At 48.2% G+C, this 18524-nt stretch overlaps 1 protein-coding gene and 1 pseudogene across 1 annotated transcript in view; one reads left to right on the top strand and one right to left on the bottom strand.

Moving 5' to 3' along the window:
* Positions 1–18524, bottom strand: part of LOC147880453 (protein yippee-like At5g53940) — a 50201-nt gene that overhangs the window by 20796 nt on the left and 10881 nt on the right. The window lies entirely within an intron of this gene.
* Positions 1–18524, top strand: part of LOC147880454 (uncharacterized) — a 38472-nt pseudogene that overhangs the window by 10789 nt on the left and 9159 nt on the right.

The raw sequence follows: 18524 nt of genomic DNA, 5'->3' as shown, positions 1-18524 counted from the left end.
TCAAGGAAGGGGACTGGGTACTTTTAAAGTTTGAAAAAGCTAGGCTCCGCAAGTTTAAAGGCAAACAGAAAGTGTATGCAAAGTTATCTCCCAGATACTATGGCCCTTTCAGGGTTACAGAAAGAATAAATGAGGTTGCATACAGATTAGCATTGCCAGAGCATTGGAGGATTCACAATGCATTCCATGTGAGTCTTCTAAAGAAATTTCAAGGACCAGAGCCTACAGAACCAGTATCAGAGGATCCACCAGAAGTGGATGAGCTGGAGGAAGTCCTTCAGCCAGAGCAAATTGTGTACCATACTGTACGTAAAGGCCCTCAGGGTAAGGAATTTTACAGGTATCTTGTAAAATTCAAGAATTATACGGCATTAGATGCCAAGTGGATGGACGAAGACATGTTATCCGATCATCCACAGCTTTTGGATGTTTACAAGGAAGCTTTTCAGTTGAGGTCAACTGAATAGAAGCCGAGGGGATGTCACCACAATGTAAATATCCTAAGTCAAAGTACAGTTGACCATTTATTTGATCTTAATTAAAGAATGTTATATGTGTTAATTACGGTCAAAGAGTCATTTTAATGGTCAAAGGATTGACTACGGTCAAAGATACTTGACTCCAGTCAAGTAAACCTGACTACGGTCAGAGAATGTTGACTTCGGTCAACAAGACTTGGCACGCGCCAAGAGGGGTTAACCTCGGTTAACCAAGATGTGCCAACCTCGGTTGGAGAGACTTGGCTATAATTAAAGCGCCTTGACCTTTGGTCGAAGCTCTTTAATTATAATCAAGAGTGTTGACCTCGGTCAACCAAAGAAAATATATATATTTATTTATTTATATATATATTTGTTTAGATGTGCACATGTGTTCAGTGGGGACGCCCACCGTGACTAGGATTAGTCCACAGTGTGTTATTTGCATGCAAAGCGCTAACAATTAATGGGTACCATGGTGGTGCGCTTTAATTAATTGTTGCAGGTACTAGGAAGGATTATTTTTCCTAAGCGAAATGGGAGCCTGACAAGCACCTAGGAAGCGGTTCGTGTGACCGAGAGCCTTGAAGACTCCAGAATGGCCCTAAGTGGCTTGTAATAAGAGTTAGTCTAGATTTTAGACAAGTGGCATGTTGCCAAATTGAATGGGGCTTGAAGCTCTTGTAAGTCAGGAAATTCTTTTCAGGTTTTGAGGAGAGACTTACGTGACAGCTCATGCTGAACTCTGTAACAGAATTTCTGAAAAGTAATAAAGACCTTCGGGGGGGTCCAGCCCGACAATTTGTCCTGGGCCCTAGTGTTTGTTCAGAGAGAGGGAGTGAGGGAGAGCCTTTGGAGCATGTAATTCCGTCGATGGCGTGAAGATATTGCTGTTTATTTCCCACTCTCAGTTTTCGGTTTTACGGTTCGTGTGACCAAGTGCTTTGAAGACTCCAGAGTGGCCCTTAGTGGCATGTAATAGGACTTAGTCTAGATTTTAGACAAGTGGCATGTTGCCAATTTGAAATGAGCTTGAAGCTCTTGTGATAAAGGGATTTTCACGTTTTGGAAATAGAGAGGGGTATCAGACAGCTCTACGCTGAACTTTTGTAACAGATTCTCTTCAAGTAATAAAATACCCCAGGACAACATGTCGGGCTGGACCCTTTGCATGGTCGATCGAATATTAAATACTATTTTTGCTCTAGTGTCATGCACATCTGTAAAAAAACACACTGCTAGGTATGTTATCCGATCAAGCACTTCTGGGATGGGAGTGCCACTTTGCATGTAAGTCAATTCCACCTAGTTGAAGGTGTGTGCAAAGTATTGTGCCCATCGGATATGCTTTGCATTGTCGATCAAGCATAAAACACTGTTTTTGCCTTAGTGTCATGCACAACCATGAAAAAACACAGTCCTAGGTGTGTTAATCAAAGAAGTACTTATCGGATGGGGGCTCCACTTTGCACACAAGTCTGTTTCAACTAGGTTGAGAAGTGTACTTGCTGGTTATTACAAAGGAAGTTTCGTTCACAATAATTGCTGTCTCTCAGAAGAGCGAGATGGATTTCAGGGCATGGCTTTGGTCCACTCACACGGTTGATACATTTTCATGATCAGGTCTGTGTTGGGCTCTACCTGCTTGAGATGCACCGACAGAGAGACACACTGATGCGACAGGCCAGAGAGCAGCATGGACTGATGCCACAGGTCACCATTGATAGATCGCAGACTTTTGTCACAAACTTCTATGCATCGGAGTCAGCTGCTAGTGTAGCTGAGGAAGAGGAGCTTGATGAGATGAGAGCATCATGGATCAGTAGTAGGACTGTCCACCAGGATGCGGTCAGACAAGTGACACACACTTTACGTACGACACGGAGAGAGCCCAGTGTACGCATGATCGAGGGCCCATCTCATCCCTTCTCAGAGGCGACCGCCAAAGACGAGGCATCACCCTTGACGTAGCCCACCGGATCCAGAGATCGAGGAGACCACGCCCTCTCCCACGTCGCGAGACAACTCGACAGACACAGATACGAGAGCTTCACATCTCATCAAAGTGCCACCAGGTTACCTGGATATATGGAACCTGAGCACGTACTAGGAGTGCTAGCCCTGAGTGCCTACACGCTTCTGTTACATTACTTTGCTACTCTAGTGTTTTGCTTTGGTCACTAGCTGAGCATGTTAGCATTTTAGCTTTTGCTTTCAGTTTTTCAGTTTTCACTATCCATCCATCCATCCATCCATCCATCTATCTATCCATCTATCCATCCATCCATCCATCTATCTATCTATCTATCTATCTATCTACAGAGAGAGAGAGAGGTCATCTCTCATTGGGGTGATCTCAGTCGAGAGGAGGGACCCGCACTCTAGGTTCCATCCATCTATCCATCCATCATCCATCCATCCATCCATCCATCCACCATCTATCCATCTATCTATCTATGTAGAGAGAGAGAGAGAGAGAGAGAGAGAGGTGTCATCTCTCATTGGGGTGATCTCAGTCAAGAGGAGGGACCCGCACTCTAGGTTCCTTTGGATCTAACTATGATGCACGGCTAGTCGAGACCTATCATAGTGATCTGCTACTTCCCACTAGAGACATCACACTTTGCCAGGGCAGTGCGGAAGGAGGCTAAGACGTCACCATACACACCTCTCCATCAGGATATTATGGATTTCTCGAGCTGCCGAGATGTTCTCCTAGTTGGAGACTTCAACGCGAGGACGGAGCACGCCAGGTGCCACTACTAGATTCAGATCTCGCTGGCGTTGGCATATCACAAGTGTCCGTTGATAGGCAAGTCCTTGTTACCTCCTGTGGAATGCACTTCTTGATCTAGGTACGGCATATGATTTCATTCTCTATAATGGTCTTCAGCGATGGCCCTCCTCTAGTGGCTTTCACCTGCTTTCCACATGGAGGAGGCTCTAGCGTGGTTGATTACATCTTGGGATCCCCTACCTTCACATCACATATCACGAACTTCTTTGTTTCACCACCTCCATCTGAAGCAGATCATACATATCTTTTTTTAGCATCACCACTTCTCGCCTTGTCACACCACCCGCCCACCATGCCACCCGCTTACACCACCTATCACAACATACATTTTGATCACAACCTCTCACCAAGATACTCTGCACGACTCTATACGTAACTCACACATACCTCTCCTAATGGACCGTTCCGCTCTAATTAGCCGATCACTGCACGAGGTTGCCCTTCGCGCCTTCCCGTACACCACACGCTCCAACCATCTACTGCCTCTAGCGGACTCACATTGGCTGGACACAATGGGACAGTGGTCCAGCAGGGTCTTTTGGTCGCTGAAGCAGACTACCTATGGAGGCAGAGGCGAGGCTTGACGCCCTAGTGCATCTGAGAGGGGCATGGTAACGGATGGGCGAGATCGACTTAGCCATTCCTGAGTCCTGATGGGAAGGACTTCACATTTGGAGAGATAGCAGATGGTTGAGGCAGTTTTCCTGTACTGGTGTTCCCTTGAGGATTTTGATGCAGCGTGGCAGCATGCACCCTGGCTTCTTCCGTGTAGGACCTAGAGGCTTGCAACAGCCCCTCATCGAGAGTGACCTTGAGATGGATGGGAGTCTTGATGGGATACACTAGCAGATGATCAAAGTGGTAGGACGCTTGGGGAAGGAGTGGTCTCAGAGCAGGACGCCTCTCTATGGCGCCTTTGGCTATGGGAGGGTAGACCCCTGAGGGAGGTCCAGTGGGACCCGGGGGAGTAGTTCTGGTTGTCCAGGGGTGGCCTAGCTGAGACGATAGATGAGGTGCCTTTCTTTTCCTACACCACATGGATTGGCAAGAGACTTTAGATGGACTCGTCGAGGTGGACCCCCCTCGGGGGAGAGACATTGGATGACCCAGAGAGTGTCCGGGGTTGTTCGCTCCAGGTTTTGGACGCGGTTGTGGTCCAGCTTGCGGCCGAGGAAGATTTCATACTTTTTCTGGCTGGTAGTCCATGGAGGCTTGCCCATCGGCCCGTGGTTGGAGAAGATGCAAGTGGAGGGGCGGTGCCACTGCTGCTCAGATGGTGTCTTGGAGACTATCCCGCACTGCCTATGGAGCTGTCGTAGCGCAGCGAGGATCTGGATGAGAGTCCTCAGGATCATGACACGCATGCAGAGTTTACATAGAGACTACACCTGGGGGATGGTGGCTTGGTTGACAGAGGGAGGACACATGTTTCAGATTGATGAGATCTCCCCAGCCTACCAGATACAGGGTCAAAGCATTTAGAGGATTGCACTCCACGAGGTAGTCCCCCCTGACACCCTAGCTCCTCCTCCTCCTAGGGAGGACAGTGTTTGGGAGGTGGTAGCCAGCACCTCACGGCTTGGAACATTTGGGTGGCTCGGTGCAGTCTTGTGATGGGAGAGCACCCAGTTCCACCCTCGGCTACCTTGGTTGCCATCTAGCAAGATATCATTTACACTCTACGGTCCACCTGGGAGCGTGGGAGTCCAGGCTCCAGGGCAACTATTGAGAGGCGTGCTCGTTTTTGCAAGGCTTGGCCTGCAGGTGTTTTCTACAGCTTCACTCCGCGATGGATTCGCTGGCTGTATAGTCCCCCCACTTGGCTGTTAGCCCCAGTTCTAGAGATTCCCTAGGCAGTGAGCTGGGCTTCTCTGGAACAGGCCGGTTTTTTCTTTCAACCTTTTTCGATTTTTTCATACCTAGCACCTTCGGGGCTGTTGTCTTGTATAAAATCTTTCAAGCATTAATAGAAGCTTCCTTTCTTTGGAAAAAAAAAGAGGTGTCACCACATCATTAGCATATAATAAAATCTGGAGCATTTAACTGGCAAGAGAGCAAGCAGCTCCTCCTAGGGTTTTGGGTCCTCATAAAGACTCAAGCTCGTCTATATAAAGGCCAAACAAGCTCGGCGAAAGTGGGCAGACTTGTTTGACCCTAATGGCGAACTCTGCTCGAACCCTCTTGTATAGTGCCATAACAGCCCAGACTATCTCGTGGCCATAGTCCAGCTCCTGCAACCACCTGATAAGACGTGCCCGTGGTACTGTATCAAAAGCTTTGCGGAAATCCACAAAGCAGCAATAGACCCTTTACCTCTGTGCCCTGGCTTCCTCTATGACACTCCTGAGTGTAAGTATGTGGTCCATGGTCCCATGATCACGTCGGAAACCTACCTGCCCCTCTGCTTTGAGTCCCTGCATCTCTACATAGTGGCTAACCTCCATATCAAGTGCTGAGGCATATATCTTGGACATGACATGCCCAATCATAATGGTCCTATAGTTTTTCGGACTCATGAGATCCCTTGCCATGTGAATAGGTGTGATGGTGTTGAGGGTCCATGTGCGTGGGAAACCGAGCCAAAATTGCTTCATTAAATAGCTTTGCTTGGATAGGGGCTAGGATATCAATCCCATATGCAACAAACTCGGTGCATAAACCCTCATGATCTGAATAGAGCGCAAGAAGTGATCGTGGTGTGTGTGAGAGATCAGGAGTGGGCTGATTGGGGATGTCATATAATGTGCGGGCGTAGGTGTACCAAACTTGAGTCTCTGTGAGTGGTGAGGGGGACCGCTGTTCTAGGAACCTTTGCCAAAAGTCATTGGAGTTATTACTAAACAAAATGTTCAGGAATTCCTCCTCGTTTTGGCGAACAATTCCAGCGGACTAGACGACGACAGTACTCACGTATTGTGTCTAGTTCACTCGAGAGGCCATGTTTGGATTTGAATCGGAGTTGTCAGCGAAGAGCCTTACACTCGTCATCATACCAGCTATTGCACGGCACGGACCGCCCAAGCATACGTCCCTCCTGATCTCTGACCTCTGGGTGCCACATAAGGGATTGGCGCTCAAACTCCTCTCTGCATCTGGGCGGAACACGGATGAGACCCCCTGCTAGTATCTGCCAAACCCTATGAAGACTCCTCATCAGGGGGGAGCCCTTCCCCGTAAGGGGGGCCTCTGAGAAGATCCATCTATGTGAAGGCTGCCACTGCCCCCAGTCCGTGGGTGTTCCTCGGAAGCCCTCTCTGTAAGAGGAGCTTCCAAGGCTCGGCACCTGGGGTGAGGCCACGAACCACCAACTTGCCCAAAAGGGCCCTGCTAAGCATCTCCGAAGCAATGATACCCAAGCCTCCCAGTGCCTGCGGCATGATCACCGTCTGCCAAGCTATTCGGGCCCTAGTGTTCCTCGTGCCGTCTAAACCTGCTTAGAGGAAGTTTCGTACCAACTATCGGAGCTTCCCAATGCATCCTCTGTGAAAGCACCAACAGGAGGCAATATACCAGGCAGTGGCAAGAAGGACTTGGTTTGCCACTAAGGCGCGACCTGCGAGGGAGAGTTTGGCCGAGCTCCAATAGAGAAGCTTGCGCCAAACACTCTCAAGGATCGGGGCAATCTGTTGCTTTGCTGTGATGTCAATACCCACTTGGCATCCGAGGTATCTCGCTGTCTGGCCCCACGGTATCCATCTGAAACCAAATTCACTCCCCCACTCACAGATCTCTTGTGTCTCCTCAAAGCCCGTGAAGAAGCCTATGGATTTCGTCCAATTGAACCGTGCTCTCGAGGCCTCACAATAGATAGCCAAGGCGCCTCTGACTCTCTCTAGACTCGCTGTGGTGCCCTCAACATACAAGGCCGTGCCATCTGCAAACTCCAAGTCAAGGAGCTCCTCCTCCTACCTGATTAGGAGCCTCAACCCTGTGAGACCCGCCACCTGTGATCTCAAGTAGTAGCCCAAAGCCTCCGCTACAAATAAGAAGAGGAAGGGAGCTAGTGGGCAGCCCTAGTGCACACAGAGAGAGAGAGAGAGGAAAGGCCTCGCCTGTGTGTCCTCCGATAATCATCTGACTAGAGCTCCCTGCATATAGCGCTGAAACTCCTCTGACCCATCGGTCTGAGAAACCCAATCTCCTCATAGTGCCCCCGAGGAAAGACTACTCCACCCTGTCGTAGGCCTTCTCGAAGTCCAAGAGAAGGATGGTCAATGGCTGTGACTCCTCCCTGGACCAATCCATTGTCTCCCAGAACGTGAAGATGTTGTCCAGGATGCTGCGCTCCTGGACAAACCCAGTCTGTGTGTCATGGATGATGTCGGTAAGATGAGGCCATACCCACAAACTCAAGACCTTGGCGAGGATCTTGTATGCAGTATCAAGCAAAGTGATCAGCCTCCACTGTCGCATATCTGACCTATCTCCCCCTTTCGGGATCAAACAAATCCACCCCCTACGCAAGGACTAAGGGAGAAGGCCTATGTCGAAAATCTCCTGGCAAGCTAAACGGAAAGGGGTGGAGATAATCTCCCAGAAGTTCCGGAAGCAGGCCGGAGTCAAGCCATCCTCCCTCGGGCATTTATGGGTCGGGAGAGCCTTGAGGGCTTCCTAGAGCTCCTCATCTGTGAAAGGCTCCTCAGGTCTACTGCATAAGTCCCGCGAGACTACTGTCGCCACGTGATCCCAAACTAGCTCTCGGGCCATGGGATCTAGCTCTCGGGCCACAAGACTGGCTGGGGTCATCCTCTCTGTCTGAAAGAGCTGGCTATAAAAACCGGTGGTCATGTCAAGAATCTCCTACAGGTCAGTGTGCATGATGCCTTGCGAGTCCCAGAGACGCTGTAGCTATGTGCCTGTCGATCGAGACCCAATGGTCTGAAAGAATTGCTTCATCGTCCTGTCCCCCTGCTGCACCCATCGGGCCCAAGAGGAATGATAGGAGAACTCAGCCCACCACAGCTCCGTGTCCTGAAGCTCGAGACGAGCGCTCTCCAATCTATCACTAAACCACTGAGACACTGGGTCCTGCTCCCTGAGTCTCTCGATGGAGGCGAGGTCTCTCCTCAAAGCCCGCTCGCGCTCTTGAAGGGCCCTCCTCCGCCTGAGGGCGTGAGCCTGCAGCTCCAGACTGCTCCTCTGAATCGCATCAGCAACCCACGCAGCCCAGCCCTCACTCGATGCCATCTCTAAGTGCTCCCAGATCTCTACCATAACCTGTTGAATCTCTTCATCCTGCAAGAGGTCCTCTGGGATGCGGACCCCCTTCTGGGGGAGACCTCAGCCGGGCTGATCCACGTGAAGTACCACTGGAGAGTGGTCGGACATCGTGGTACCTGCCAGAATCCCGGGAGCGCCGCCTCTGTGTAATGCCCAGTCCCCAACATAGAAGCGATCTAATCTCTCGAGCAATCCATCGTGTCTCCTCTGTCCAAAGGAGAAGAGAAGGCTTCCAAGAGTCTTGCTGAACTCTAGCTCTCTCCATGGGTCTCTGCCACTGATCATGAAAATAAATTGCTCCCAGGTACTACGCTCTACTGCTAGCATCTCACAAAACGAGGCGCCACCCTGCTTGTCTTCCCCAAACTCCAGGGTGTTGAAGTCCCCTCCAACAATCCAAGAGTCAACATCCGAAAGACACTCTGACAGCCTCCTCCAAAAGGTCGACCGATGCTGTCTACGCGCTGGGGCATACATGTTCAGGATTCCAATCCTCGACTCTCCCATCCAAACTGCCCGACCTGGAATGAGCTCGCCCTGACCGTAGACCTCTGGAGCCAAGGTCTGTGAGATTGAGATGTAGACCCCTCCGCTCCGTCCTACTGCGGGAGACCACTCCTCTGAACCTCTCCCTAGAAGAAGGTGATGGTGTCATCTGATGTCTGCTGCTGAAAACATATGCTCCTGAATCATAAGGATGTCCACTGCTCGCCCTACCACTGCCCTTTGCAACTCCTACCGAAGCATCACGTACTACGGTTGGCTACGAACATGGTCGTGGAGCCCGTGTACGTTCCAACTCACTATGGTCTAGCTCATGAGGACGAGGGGATCGGAAACAAGGCTCTCCTGTGGGTGGGTGCCTAACCTAGAAAGACTGACTTGTGTGATTTTGTCGGGGGTTTGAAGGGCGAGTAGTCAATGTCTGTGCGGCGTCGTACTAGGGTGGATACCGGCTCGATACCGAACTTCCGTGCCCACTTCATCATGAAGGAGGCTTCCACCCCAAACAAATCTGCACACGTTTGGAGGGGCCAGAAGTGTGCCTACTCCACCTTTGCCTCCATCAGCAATCTGATAACTCCGGTCGCTAAACCACACATCGGCTCCTCGCGCGTGAAGCTCAGCTGAAGTTCACCTCCGCGCCATGGGCGTACCAAAGATCTAGTCCCTATGGTCCCATCCATTCGTCCATCATGAGCATAAGCTGATTCCCCAAAATAGCATCAAACACCTCCGGGGACCACTTCTCCAACCCTGTGGAGGCAAACAGAAATCTCCAAACAGGATGTGTCTGAGATCCCACTGCACTGATCAAACCCCCCTTGCGGGGCTGAAGGACCATGAGCATGATCTCCAATGGTAGAGGGTATGAGTCCGGATTCTCCAGATAGTTCCAGGGTCCTAACCTCCAGAAGTCCTGCGGTAAGGGACGCCCAGGCTGGAGGTTGGGAGCTGCTGACCAAGGGGACAAGCCTCGTCTCTCAGGATCCCTCTCTAAGCGAACTTGCTACAACGCTGAGGAAGCAGAAGGGGACGTCGTCGTTCCCTTGCCTGATGGCAAGGGTGTCGAAGCGGAAGAAGCTGCCACTGAAGCGAAGAGGGGAGCAACAAGAGAGGGAGAGGTGGAGACGCAGGGGACAGAGGACGGGAATAGGAGGTGAGAGTGACAATCGGAGGGGTGGCTAAGGGGGAGGGAGGGGGCGGGGGGAACCTTGGAGGGGGAAGGGGTGTCACCATCATGTAAATATCCTAGTTTGCCATTTATTTGATCATAATTAAAGAGTTTTCATATGTGTTAATTATGGTCGAAGAGTTCTTTTAATGGTCAGAGAATTGACTACAGTCAAAGATACTTGACTCTGGTCAAGTAAACCTGACTTCGGTCGGGGAGACTCGGTTTATTACCCAGAGGGTTAACTACGGTTAACCAGAGAACCACAGAGCTGACTATGGTCAAAGAGTGTTGACTTCGGTCAACAAAACTTGGTTTATTGCCAAAAGGGTTAACTACGGTTAACCAAGAAGTGCCAACTCTAGTTGGAGAGTTGTGCCAACTTCGGTTGGAGAGACTTGACTATAATTAAGGCGCCTCGACCCTTGGTCAAAGCCTCTTAATTATAATCAAGAGTGTTGACTCCGGTCAACCAGAGAATAAATATAAATATATTTTTTTATATTGGTTATGTGTGCACATAAGTTTAGTGGGGATGCCCACCGTGGCTAGAATTAGTCCACAGTGTGTTATTTGCATGCAAAGTGCTAACAATTAATGGGTGCCATGGTGGTGCGCTTTAAGTAATTGTTGCATGTACTAGGAAGAGTGATTTTCCTAAGCGCAACGGAGCCTACCAAGAGTCTAGGAGGCGGTTCGCGTGACCAAGTGCTTCGAAGACTCCAGAGTTGCCCTTAGTGGCATGTAATTAGGAAAGTAAAGTAGAAATTGACAAGTGGCTTGTTGCCAAGAAGGGGAGCCTGAGAGCTCATGTAATTGAAATTCACGTTTGAATTTTGTATGTATAGCTTCTACGCTGAACTCATGTACTCAGTTTTCTCTCAAGTAATAAAAACCTTCGGGGGGGTCCAGCCCGATGATTGTCATGGGCCCTAGTGTTTCTGTTGAGAGAGGGAGAGAGGGAGAGAAATGATAATGTCTCTGCTGTCTTTTACGAGTAAGGTTTGAATGGCCAGAGCTGAAAACTGTGTATGAAGTTCGAAGTTTCCTGGGCATGTGTTCTTACTACAGAAGGTTTATTAGGCATTTTGCGTATATAGCCGCTCCACTCCACAATCTTACTAAGAAAAATGCAGCTTTCAGATGGGGAATTCCTAAAAAGACAGCTTTCACCACACTCAAGAAGAGGCTGACTACAGAGCCAATCTTAATCGTTCCAGATTTGTATCAACCATTTGATGTGGACTGTGATGCTTATGGGGAATGTGTTGGGGCTGCATTGCATCAAAATGGTCATGTAGTGGCTTATGAGAGCAGGAGACTCCGGGATGCAGAGAGATATCTGGGAATCTATGAGAAAGAGTTATTGGCTGTAATCCATGCCATCCATACATGGAAGCATTATCTTTTGGGTGCAGATTTTACTGTTAAAACAGAGATACTTTCTAACTCAGACAAAACTTTTCGAGAAGCATATGAAATGGGCAAATATTCTGTCAATGTATCATTTTCAGATTGTCCATACCCCAGGAATTCGGAATAGAGTGGCAGATGCCTTGTCGCGAAGACCCCAGGTCAATAATGTGACTATTGCTTATCATCAGGACCTGGAGGGCATGAGGGAGCAATATGCTAACGATGCAGATTTTGGCGAGATTTTACAGCAAATGCAAGAGGGCCAATCCACCAGTCACTATTCCTTGAAAGATGGGTATCTAATGAAAGATGATTGCCTATGCATCACCTAGGAGATGAGGAAAAAGATTTTGCAGGAATGCCATGCACCTCCCTATGCTGGACATAGAGGAATTACAGCAACAACTCTAGCACTAGAGAGGTATTTCTTTTGGCCAGGGATGCGGAAAGATATACATCACTTTGTTACTGAATGCCTTACGTGTCAGAAAGTGAAGTATGATAGACGGACGGCACCTGGCCTACTTATGCCTCTTCCCGTGCCTCAGGCACCGTGGGAAAGTATTACAATGGACTTCATTTTTTATTTGCCAAGATCAAAGTCAGGGAATGATGGGATTTGGACTATCATTGATAGATTCAGCAAGCAAGCTCATTTCATTCCGGTTCGCAAAACCATAAAGGCAGATCATATGGCTAAACTTTTCATGGCACAAATCTTTAAGCACCATGGTATGCCTAAGTCCATTGTCAGTGATCGAGATCCCAGAATGACCAGTCTATTCTGGAGAGCTTTGTTTGATAACATGGGGACGAATCTGAATTTTTCTTCTTCTTTCCATCCCCAAACAGATGGTCAAAGTGAAGTAGCAAATTCTACAGCATTGGATATGCTGAAATGCTACATGGGTGACCAAGGTTCAAACTGGGAAAAGTACCTACCATTGGTAGAGTTTGCTTATAATAATACAGTACACAGCTCTACAGGGAAATCCCCCTTCGAAATCATTTATGGGAAGGTGATTATGTCACCTATCCTGAGGACCAAGGATGACATATTTGCAGCTGATCAGTTTGTGAGAGACCTCCAGACAGCTTATAGCCAAGTCCGGACAGCAATTGAAAGGTCTCAAGAGCTGCAGATAAGCATAGGAGACAGTTAGATCTTAAAGAAGGGGATTGGGTACTTTTAAAGTTCGAGAAAGCTAGGCTCCGTAAGTTTAAAGGCAAACAGAAAGTGTATGCAAAGTTATCTCCCAGGTACTATGGCCCTTTCAGGGTTACAAAAAGAATAAATGAGGTTGCATACAGACTAACATTGCCAGAGCATTGGAGGATTCACAATGCATTCCATGTGAGTCTTCTAAAGAAATTCCAGGGGCCAAAGCCTACAGAGCCCGTATCAGAGGATCCACCAAAAGTGGATGAGCAAGAGGAGGTCCTTCAGCCAGAACAGATTGTGTACCATACTGTACGCAAAGGCCCTCGAGGCAAGGAGTTTTACATGTATCTTGTAAAATTCAAGCTGAATACGGGCAAAGAGTGTTGACTTCGGTCAACGAGACTTGGTTTATTGCCAAGAGGGTTAACTACGGTTAACCAAGATGTGCCAACTTGAGTTGGAGAGTTGTGCCAACTTCGGTTGGAGAGACTTGACTATAATTAAGGCGCCTCGACCCTTGGTCAAAGCCTCTTAATTATAATCAAGGGTGTTGACTCCGGTCAACCAGAGAATAAATATAAATATATATTTTTATATTTGTTATGTGTGCACATGTGTTTAGTGGGGACGCCCACCGTGGCTAGAATTAGTCCACAGTGTGTTATTTGCATGTAAAGCGCTAACAATTAATGGGTGCCATGGTGGTGCGCTTTAATTAGCTGTTGCATGTACTAGGAAGAGTGATTTTCCTAAGCGCAATGGAGCCTACCAAGAGTCTAGGAGGCGGTTCGCCTGACCAAGTGCTTCGAAGACTCCAGAGTTGCCCTTAGTGGCATGTAATTAGGAAAGTAAAGTAGAAATTGACAAGTGGCTTGTTGCCAAGAAGGGGAGCCTGAGAGCTCATGTAATTGAAATTCACGTTTGAATTTTGTATGTACAGCTTCTACGCTAAACTCATGTACTCAGTTTTCTCTCAAGTAATAAAAAACTTTGGGGGGGGGTCCAACCCGACGATTGTCCTGGGCCCTAGTGTTTCTGTTGAGAGAGGGAGAGAGGGAGAGAAATGATAATGTCTCTGCTGTCTTTTACGAGTAAGGTTTCAGGGGGAAGTGAAGAGGAGAAGGGGTCGGGGAGGGAGGGGGAAGAGAAGGAAAAAGGACGACCTCAGACCCCCTGCTAATCAAGCTCGTGAGGGCTCTCGATCGGCTCCTCCACGACCCTTGTCGGGCTGGCAAATGCGGCTTCTGCCATCGCCGCATCTAGAGCTCCCGGGGCTCTCTGCTGCTGCAAGGCTAGGTGCAGAGGCTGGACTTCTGAATCTGAAGGATCGACTGGATGGGCAGAGACCCCCGCTGCTAGGGGGGGCTCCTGTTGTTCCTCTTTCGAGGCCTCTCGGTCAACCCAGTCCCTCTCCCTACGGTTGGCCCTTTGTCTACGGCGTTTGCGGGCCTGCTTGCTTGTTTTGTTTTTCTTTTTAACCTGTGTCCAGTTCCCTTCCGAGAGGGTAACCCATGGGGTCTGAGACTCTTGCTGCTCCTGCCTGAGAGGTGTAGGCCATCTTCTGGTGGTTCTAGTGATGCCCTATAGGCCATGGTATGTGCCTTGTAGACATAAATGTAGGCACTTGTAGTGTTAGTGCCTTTTAGGCCACATAGGACACTTAGTCCTATGTGACACCTAGGACACTTAGTCCTAGGTCTAGGTACAAGTACCTTGTACTCCTATTTTTCATTATCTAAGATTTGACGTGACAGACTCTATCGACTCTTTGCAGCCTGCACTCTCTCTTTGCCTATCGATCCTACAAGAGGGCACTGAACTCAGGCCTACTAACTCTTCCTACTCTCTGAAGGAGGGGGAGGAGGCGTGCGAGGGAGGCCACGGGAGCAATCTCTGGCGAGGTGGCCCATCTGTCTGCATCGAAGACACTGACCTGGTAACCCGGATATCTCCATCCTCTGGCAAAGTGTGCCCCCTTCCAGGGTCTCAAGAAGGATCAACTCTAGGAGGGACTCCAGGCTCTCCACCAGCAATCTGATCGTGGGGACTCCATCATCTGCTAGAACGGAATCTCTTCCGATGAGCGTTCGAGTGGTAATCCCTGCTAGAGGAGTCACTCGGAACAAGGAGTCTCGACTCTCCACGAGTGTTTGTATGGTGATCTACATGTAGGGTAATCCATGAGGCGACGCACCCATTATCATACGAATTACGAGTGAACGCTGCTCGTGGGTGATGGACAGAGCAATAGATTTATTGCGTCAAAAAGCATGGACCTCATTGCAATCATACCTGGTTTGAGCTGCCATCGCCATCGCTACATAGTTTGGCTCGCCATTGCCCGTCAAGCGTCGCTTGAGCTTTCAGAGGGTTGCAGAGATGATGACGTGGCAGATCTGACACGTGGCAGTGATAGTCTTGGTCAGCAAACACGTGGCACACAGGTGATGTGGCTGCGAGCTGATGTGTCAAGTTGACACGTGGCAGGTGATGGGGCAGTGAGAACACCAGCTGATGTGGCAGACCCACATGCAAGGATGACATAGCATGCACGTGTGAGATGACCTGGCATTCCGACAGGAGACATGGATGCTGACATGGCTGACCAGGAGTTAATCTAACTCAACTTTGGTTAGAGGTCCAGTTAGTTGACCCAACCAGTCTAGTCTGGTCACTGTAACCAGACTGTGACCAGTCCAGTTATTCCAGTTGCAGACTACCCAGACCAGAACCAGTCAGTCTGGTTAGAGTAACCAGCCCGTTACTTCATCTAGTTACTGTCACACACCACACAAAAAAAAAGACAGTTGCAGAGACAGTTCTAGCCATCAATTTTCGCTTATCTGTCAGACTTTTACTGTCTGAAAAGCAGCAGAAAAACAGAGAAATCAGAGATTTGCAGAAAAGAGAAAATGTATGCCTTTGTGCTCAGGAAAAGATGAATCAGCTGCATTCTGAGTGCTTTTTGCAGTAGCCAGAAAAGGGGCAATACAGTTGTTGATGCTTTGGCAACTATGTGGGTTTATGCCTTGAGTTGACAGCCCGGCACTGGCATAAGTTGTGAATGCAAGACACCTCTTGTTGAGGTAATTTTATCTCTGAAAAGCAAAGGCTGCTTACAACAGTTCCATACACAGTGTGTGTGAGAAACTTGCAGATCTCAGACGAGTTATAAGAGAATGGCTCAATCACCTATCCAATGGGATTCACAAGATAGGGATGCACATCCAAGACAAAGAAGTGTGTAGCAAAATCAGCAAGAATTTGAGTAGATGGTACGCACTCGTATGCAGGAGACTGGAAGGCTGATTTGCTGATGTCTTTGCTTGTCCCTTTACTTTAGGCTTGAATTTTGAAAGCATGGCATGTTCACCTGCTCGTGAAGCCATGTTTTTCTTGGTCTGCTCTTCCTACAACAGAAGTCCTATCAACTCGTGAAAATTGAGAGGATTTGCACCCCCCGTCAACGACAAATTCAACGAGGTATGAAAGCTGAGATAAGACTCAGGAAGAGAATTCAGAGCAGTGGTAATCATCTCTGAATCAGGAATGATCTCATCAATATTCAGCAATTGCTCTCGTAAATCCTGTAGCTTTGTGAGGTGCACTAACATGGAGTCACCCTCTTCCATATGTGTATGAGACAATTCTCTTTTCAAAAAAGACACCCTGGCATCATTCCGAGCTGCATACATGCTCTCCAAAATATCCCATGCTGCCTTTGAGGTCTTACACGATCGGATATGCAGAATGATGAATCTTTTCACTGAAAGAGAAATACACGACAAAGCTAAAGCATCACGTGAATCCCATCTCTTTTGCTCTGGAGTGGTAGGTATAGCTGCACAAATAACTTGTCCTGCAGCTGTACCCTGTGCACGACCTCTGCCTCCTCCTTGCTGGGGAGGGGTATTAGGTGTCACATTTGCTGGCCGGATCTCATCCCCATTTACATAGTCCCACAAATTACGGGAAATCAGAATGTTGCGTACCATAAAACTCCAGAGGGAGTAGTTGGTACCATCCAGCTTATCCTCTTGTGAGAGACCACTGAACTGGAAATCATTCTGATTTTGCTGGGCCATGTGTGAGAAAGAAAATACAGCAAATGCAAATCTGAATTCCCTTGCTGGAAATGGAGTGCACAATTCCCAAAAAAAAAATACAGCCAAACACTGGCTGAAAATGCAACTCAAATCTCTATAATGTCTCTGTCAGAAATCTGCCAAAGCATCCAATCTCTCCCAAAACCTGCCAAAAGTGCTTCAAAACACTTACAGAAAGGCAGTGTGAACTGAAACCTGCAAAATTGCTCTTCCAACACAAAAACCCCAATTTGTGGCTTGAAATTGCAACCAGAAAGGGACAAATGGTGTAAAAGCCCCAAATGTTGCACCTCTACTTGCAAAATCCCCAAATTTCACTACAAAATTGCAGTGTAATTGCAAAAGCCCCAAATTTTTGCAACTCTCTGCAACAAATACAAAAGCCCTAAATTTGACAAAATTCCCAATACACAAAATGTGTCCAAATCTGCACACAAAATGGCCTGCAAAGCAAAAATCTGCCTCGAAATTTAAATGGCTCCTTGCAAAATGCTCCTACAAGAAGACCTTGAATGCACACAGAGGCTTGAGGAGACAGCTGATGACACACTACGTACAAAAGTACGGAACTATACGGAATGTACAATCAGGCTGTACGGACGGGTACCCTCTTGTGTACGGACAGGTTCAGCTCCTGTGTATGGCAGTTGTGTTGAACAACAGAGTATCCAATCTGATGACCAGGCGCATGTTTGTACGTACAAACAATTACAACAGGTCGGCCTGCTGTATGGGTCACGTGCGTAGCAAGGGGCTGTAGCAGTGACTCTGCGTACGGATGGCGCTGTCAACGCGTGCAGGTACAGACAAGCGTGCGGCGCTTGCAGGCGTGGGGCTGTACGGAATGGAGCAGCAGCACAACCCGTGCAGGAATAACATACAAATTCTATGGACGAGTAGCTGGTCGACCGTACGGATGTACGGACAAGCTGCGTTGTAGATCTGTGTACGACGCAAGTACCTGTACGACTATACAGAACCAGTCCATACTAAGCGTACGACTGATAGCGTGACTGAAAGGGCTTGGAGATGATGGTGGCAAGCAAGTGATAGAAGATGGCAAGCAGTAGGAGTAGATCCGGGAGCTGGTCCTGCTCTGATACCAAATGTGAGTCGGAGAGTGAGAGCTGAAAGCAATAGTTGCAATAGAAGAGTGTAGTACAACTAAAGAGTGGGATAGGTTTTATCTAAGTGACAAAACCTTATCCTTCACTAACCGTAGTTAGTGAACTAACTGTGGTTAGGGAAAAAAACCTCTAAAATGAGGGAAAAGTGCCCCTAACCTACTTATTACATTACATTGGTCACTGCTAAATTATGACAATAATTCTAACAACAAGACCCATCTACGGTACTATCCTTGCATCCAGGTCTTGCTAAAAGAAAGAAAACTGATTTTTCAAAATCAGAAAAGAAAGAGTATCCCAAGGTTGAAAAGAAAGGATTTCAGCGGCAGAAGCCGAGGGGTACTCAGTTTTTAAAGTCATATAAAGGCAAATCCCCATTCACTCCTAAATAGATAGCTCAATTCCGCAGAGATGGGAAATGCTTTAAGTGTGGGAAAGAGGGGCATATAGCTGCCCAATGCCCTAAAATGCCTTCGGGTTCTAAGGAGTAAAAAAAGCCACAAGTACCACCGAGGCCAATGGTGGGAGCAGTCCCAGATGTT

The sequence above is a fragment of the Dipteris shenzhenensis genome, chromosome 32 (assembly GCF_047967505.1).
Source record: "Dipteris shenzhenensis isolate YYH24624 ecotype China chromosome 32, Dip_SZ_1.0, whole genome shotgun sequence".
Taxonomy (NCBI): domain Eukaryota; kingdom Viridiplantae; phylum Streptophyta; class Polypodiopsida; order Gleicheniales; family Dipteridaceae; genus Dipteris; species Dipteris shenzhenensis.
Note: the sequence above shows the minus strand (reverse complement) of the source record. Positions and strands in the feature narration are given on the sequence as shown.